Below are 7,037 nucleotides of genomic sequence, written 5' to 3' on the forward strand. Positions count from 1 at the left end.
GGGGCCGTGGGGGGGCGGGGCCACTGGTTCTTGTCCATGTGGTCTTGAGTGGTGGCACATTTTTAATGTAACTGAAGAAAAGAGCGGATTAGAAAATCAGATTAACACACGTTACACTCTATTAATAGATGCTGGGTTGACTCACAGTCACTGTCTCTACTGTGTGTGTGTGTGTGTGTGTGTGTGTGTGTGTGTGTAACAGTTTGTAACTATGCCAGTTCTGTCTTTTCCTCTAACTGAGACACATTGTTTCAGATCAAGGGATGGGAACCAGACCTTTGGCAGCAAGAGGGAAATGAATACACACACACACACACACACACAGAGAGAGAGACACACTCACACACACACACACACAGAGTAAATCATAAATCTAACTCATATGTGATTTCAGCTTGTCCGTACACAAAGATTCCAAACTCCCACCGTCGACCATTCAGACTCACATTTTCACAAACACATTTTCTCGTCCTGTGAATGGTAAGCGTCCAGCTATGCGAGAGGTCACGTCCCTGCTCCGCTCCCCACAGCTTTCCCAAGCGACCCCATCATTAGGGAAATGTTTGTCCCAGTTGGGAAGGTGGGACGGGTGAGAAACGACGGAGGAGAAGGGAAGGGGAGGGCACGGGGGAAGTTCTGAAGCTGTTGTTGAAGAAAGTTAGAAGGTCTGAGAAACTCGGATGACTAATTGCTGTCGAGGGCTTTCATGCCAAGTTTTGCCACTTAGGGCATCGAGAAAGGACGGAGCACTTTTAAAGGGCGAGAGGAATTCTCATGAAAATGTACAAGTGGCAGCCAATTGAAAGCCAGCATTACAGTTAACAAGTCTTATTTCCGTGGGAGAGCATGTTTGTGCTCAGTCATTTTTCATCACAACACACACAAACAAACTGACAGTCAGCAGTTTGCTGTGTTGGCTAAACTGAGCGCAGTGTGAAAAAAAAAAAAAAGTTTACCTTTCAGGAAGCAGCAGAGCTGCAGCGGCAGGGATGAAAAACATGCGGCTGAAAAGCCTGTATGGACGCGGCCCACATTTACATCCAGCAGTCTGAGCAACAGTGAGACGGCAAAGGACAGGCTTTTCCAAAGATGTTCATTTTTAAAGAGAGAGCGTTCGCCCGGGTGTTTATTAACGGGCTAAATGAGGTGGAGAAATGTTGGTCAGCACATGTTTAGTCCAAAAGAGGGGAAGAAAAAAAAAAGAAACAAACAAACAAAAAATGACAAAGAGAACAAAAGTACGAATCAAATAAACAAATAAAGACAGGACTAAAGAATAAAGATAGAATTATCAAAAGTAGAAAAAAAGATGGCGCTCTTATTAACGATCTTCCAAACCTCTTTCCATTGCATCAGTGCCACCTACAGGATTTATTAAACCTTGGGAAATATTTTCAAAAAGCCACAATCCAATTATTAGCAAAAGGAAAGAACAAAAGGGAAAAAAATCAGACAGGGGGCAGTGTTCTGGTCATGAACACAGCATTATGTAATGTCCACGACACGCCATCCGTCATATTGACGATCTGAATATTTTAATGGATTCTAAAAATTAAGATTCTGCATATTACACTGGTTAATAATAATAGTAATAATAATAAATAGGCCTAGATACAGGTGAAGAATGATGTACAGCAAAAAGGCTTTATTTAGTGACCTCTCTCTCCCTCTCTCTCCCTCTCTCTCTCTCTCTCTCTGGTCCACTGAATGAATGCAGCCTCTGTTCTCGCCTCTCTGGCTCGGGGCCCTCTCAGTGTCCTGCTGCTGACTGGCAGATTGGAAGTAACAAATTGCTGCGTCCTCAGAATAATAATTAGCAAAGCCATGAAGGCGTTTTTGTTTGGAGGAGCCACAGTGAAGCCAAATCCTTCTTCTCTCCCTCCCTCTCTCCCTCTCTCCCTCCCTCTCTCTCTCCCTCTCTCTGTGGTCACCTGACTGATTTCTGATACCAGGCAAACTTCACGGACAACAAAGAAGTTCAACTCTTGAACTTTCCCGACTGAAAAGGTAAAACTTGGAGTGTATTTTCTCCACGGTCTCCGAGGCTTCTTCCGTCAGCGGCGTCGTAATCTTTATCTGAGCCACGGTGCCAAAGGTCCAGGCTGGGTTTAAGTCCAAAATAAACTTTTCCCTAAAAGTGTCTCCTGAGAGACACATCCATCTGGTTTAGATTTTCTGATCTCTGGGACGATGAAAACAGGACTCTGAGTCCTTTCATTAATCACACCTCAACAGTGAAGAGGACGGACGCCCCCCCCCCTCTCCCCCCCCCCCCCACCCACCCCACCACCCCCTCGCTGCCTTTAACACATCTGGAGCATCCCCATCAACAAGTCAATAGAAGCGGTGGCTCTGAGACATTAGCTGGGAAGCTGTATGGAGGTGAGCAGGGTTTATTATAAGCCTCTTAGTGATTCTCCAGGAGGTGAAGAAATGGTCTCTGTTAGGAGAATCAATCCCTGGGTAATTACCAAACCACACTGCAGGCTGTGGAGGAAAACTGGGACCGGGCTGAGGCTGCGGAGGCTGGTGAGCTCCAGTTCAATAAGAGCCTTTTAGGAGAGCCCATTGTCTCAGGCTTAAGAGAGAGGAGCAGGCTGATAATGATAATGATGATGATGATGATGATGAGGATGATGATGATGATAAATACACACCCAGTAATCAAGTGGTGTTTGACGGACACAAGTGCACAGCAGGGCTCATCAGAGAGAGAGAGAGGGTGAGAAATGGGTGGCCAATCAATAATCCAGCTACATTCAAGAAACACTTGGCCCATCTGAGGTTAGCATCCCAGAATGCACCTGAGGAATGGCTAAATAGTTTTGTGGCAGACAAGCATCAGAATAAAAGCAAAGATGTTTTTAATACATTTCACAAAACTTAACTCACTCCAGTCAAACAGCACCACGTGGTAGAACACCCAACTGTGGCTTTGAATCCACTTCATCCACCGTCCTACAGTGGGGTGTGTCCGAAAAAGAGTGAAAAAATGTCCAAATAACTATTAGGACTAAATATACAACATAAACAGCTGCATTAAAACGACTCAGTGTCACTGAGATTCTACTGAAGTGAGCAGCAGGTAATGCATCCATTTATCTGCTTTAATATGGAACGTTAAGTGGAGGCAAATCAGAGTCAGAGAAAACCTCCATCTGCTGAGTCCTTCAAAGACCCCATCACAGGAAACCTACGGATTGTCCACAGTCTGTAAGACGACGCTTAATGCAGCAAATGATGAGATGGAGCGAAACCAAAAAATGAGCAGGCAAAACAAACGTAAAATAACTTTAAAAAAAATATATTTATCATATTTAATTCACGATTAATCATGAATAATCGTGTTTATTTTATCTTGGATATACATAATATTAAGTACAAAGTACAAAATATATAATACTTTTATTATTTATTTATTTTATTTATATTTCTTTATGTTATTAACATGTGATATTATTGTTATAACTATCAAATACACCTACACAACTAGAAAAATATGTACTACACTATACGTAATATAACTGCGGCCACAACTGTGATGGTACGAGCAAAACTATTACATATATATATATATATACAGAAAATGTTTCTTTGTTTTCGGCTGATAACAAACAGAATCATCTTTGAAGAGTTTCCAAAGCAAAGACTTAATGAGAGGAAATGTACAAAAAGTCAAATAAAACCCAGGCAGTGTGTTATCGGATCTTTATTATCGGAGGAAAAACCAGTAACGATCTTACCGATATTACATAATTATGCTAATATGGAACCACCGATATTTTGGGACATCCCTATTTAATACCATTAATGTATCTTAAACAAACATCATCTGATGCACAGGCCAGACTGCAGAGCAGTGAGATAGAACTAAAGGACATAGAACGACTCTGACAGCAGCAGCTCGTAGCCTGCTACTCTGACACCGGAGGAGATATTTGCATCAACACGCACGGAGAGAAGCATATGAAGAAAAAAAAATGCTAAAGGACAGAAACTACATGGAGTAAAAACATTCTTTCTTATGAACTGTAGAGTTTAGGGGCCAGAGTTCAGCCATAAGTGGCGCGGCTAGGACGCCGCACAGAGAAAAAATTAATTTCACATTCTTTAATTTTTTAGACTAAAATGGCCAGCCATTTCAGGTCGAATAATTGTTTGAACCAATGATTTTATCATTAATTCGACAGCGGCCCCCGAGAGCTGGGGGTCACACCGGAGGTTGATTAGGTACGAGGCTGCACAAAGAGCCCTCCAGTCGATGCCATTGAAAAGGAGCAAGTCATTTAGATTGTGAATTGGTCCCGGGGCTGCGAGGCTCGCTCCATTACAGGCCATTTTCAATTTCAGCCTCACAATAAACATCAAGCCGGGCCAAGGAAATTACAGCATCGTGGAGATGTAGCCGAACAGATAGGTGGGGAACGGACAAGCTGACACGACTGAAGGCAGAGGAGGAGAGCGGAGGGGCGACGGCTGGGATGAAAGAAAGAGCAGAAATTATCCAGAGTGGAAAACTGAAAGAAACGGAGAGAAATTCCAACCTCCGACGACGACGACAGAGTTTTAGTCTAATTTTACTAATATAATAAAAACTCAGAGGAAACTAAATGTTAAATGAAATCCTTTTCTACCTTTGCCACATAATTTAAATCCAACTAAATACAACACATTGACTCTTATTGTTCAGCGCCATGAGAAACTTGATGGAAAATCTGTGAGTCCAAAAATCTGTGAGTCCAAAAAAGTATATTTTAACAGAATATATATATATATATATATATATAGTCAGTATATATAGAGAGAGAGAAAGAGAGAGAGAGAGAGGGAGAGAGAGTTTTATGTTATCCTCTCTCTTTACTTTTGTCCAACCAACCAAGACTAGAAAATGTATTTATGTAACAAAAAACTGACCATCTGGGAATTCATATATTTAATTAAAGAAAATGAAACATCTAAACAGTCCATTATTCATTCAACTACAACAAATGGGGAAATGGAAAAATAGATTTAAGGTCATTAGCCTCGTAAACATTCTTAATTCAACACTAACTTTTATTATGATCAGAGTCCATTCATCCAAAGAAATAAACAAACAAAAAACTGTCTCTGCAACAAAATGTATTTTCACTTCAATTACGCACAGACAACAAGGAAAATATACTTAACTGTTTCCTCATCTAATGGTGTCAAACTGGGGCTCACACACAAGACCACAAATCTGAAAGGCGGCATATGTTGGTGACAAAAGTCTTTTCAGCAGCATGAATACGACCGCAGCCTGTTTACACTCCACTCCTTCTCCAGAACATTCTCCAACTGTTTAATCAAATCACTTTCATTTGAGCTCCAGCCTCAAATCAATGGACGTTCTTTTGTGTATATGCAATTCAAAATAAAAAATAAAAAAATATGAGGAAAATTAATGGAAAACTAAATCACAAAAACCCTTTGTGTGTGTGTGTGTGTATTTTATTTTATTTTTAAATAAAAGACTTTTTTGCTTTTGCTACATTTCTGTTTACATAGATTTAAATGTTGCTTTTTAGATGTGCTTCATTGACTGAACATGCTGAGGTCTTTTTTTTGTTTGTTTTACAATAACTTTTAGCTCCTATTAACAGTCTTTTTACGGCAGGAAACATAAGATTTTTCTACAACAATTTCAATGGGAACTCATTCAATGTGACATATTAAAAGCTAAAGTAATCAGGCAAATTATTGTGTCAACTGCTGCTTTTTCGCTTCGTGTAGATGAACGGCTAAAAAGATGTTCAGTGATCTTCAACCTTGGGGTCGAGACCCCAGATGGGGTCGGCTGGAATTCAAATGGGGTCGTCTAAAATTGTCTAGTTTTTAAAAAAAATTATACTTAAAAACACTACAGACAATCTTAAACTTTAAAAATTTGTAATTAAAAACACTACAGACAATCTTAAACTACTGTATTCTTTCACTTTGATATAAATATAAAGTAGCCCTTTTTTCATAATCCATTGTTTGAGAGTTTGTTCTCGCCTAACAGTACATGTGATCAGGAAAAATGATATGTCTAATCTGGCGACTAATCACAAACATGATCAAAAACAAATTCTAGCAAGAAAAAAATGTCTCTGGGGTCGACAGAAATCAGTGATGTCAAAACGGGGTTACAAACCAAAAAGACTGGGAACCGCTGCTCTGGTCCATGATCTAAAGAGGGTTGTGTTTCAGATCACTGAAATACTCTTTGAGTTTTTTGACTAATCTCCTTAAATCTGATAAATTAAGCAAAAAGAAACTTTGGGCTTTATTTCTGGGCATACAATCCAGCAGGTGTCCATCTCCCAGTGGGGTGGACACCAACCTTTCGGAGGTGACAGCCACAAAGCGTGAGGCGTACGAACTGACTGCAGAGCCAGGTGACTGTTCTCCAGCTGCCGGCAGAGACCAACAGAAGCTGCTGAGCGCGGCCTATAAAGGAGCCGTGATCGCAGGAAGGAGCTAAACACCTTCAACAGGCAGTAATCAGCTGTTGATAGTTTCAACTGAAGCCGCACAATCTGTGCTGCATGAGTCTCCTTTTCAGAGGAATACACCAGGTACTCCTGCAGCAGACTGACAATGGAATAATTAAGCTGCTGGAAAAACACTAGACACAAAAACCACAGACATCTGCCTCTGCTGCACTGGTTTTCACTCCAGTCCCAGGACCAGGCCGAGGACAATCAAGCAGTTTGTCTCAAAGCAATTACCCACGTCGACCCAGTCCCATGGGTTAGTCATATGGAATATGGGTGAAAAGGATGTTATTTGAGAGAAAACCAATTTTCATGGTGTTTAGATGTTTATCTCCATGTGTTTGGTAAGATAATCTAAAAATAAAAAAGAAACAGCCATAAGACTGAAGTAATTGGACGAGAGGAAGCACAGAGAGGAAGCAGTTTCCTGCTCCTCTTAGTGGATGAAAGCTGCAAACTCAGTTTGAACACAGCGTGGCTGCAGCCACAAATGCAAGTGCAGCGAAAGAGAAGGTGGAAAACTATTTCAACAAAGGC

Source organism: Cynoglossus semilaevis, chromosome 2 (assembly GCF_000523025.1).
Source record: "Cynoglossus semilaevis isolate Cse_v1.0 chromosome 2, Cse_v1.0, whole genome shotgun sequence".
In the NCBI taxonomy this organism is placed as follows: Eukaryota; Metazoa; Chordata; class Actinopteri; order Pleuronectiformes; family Cynoglossidae; genus Cynoglossus; species Cynoglossus semilaevis.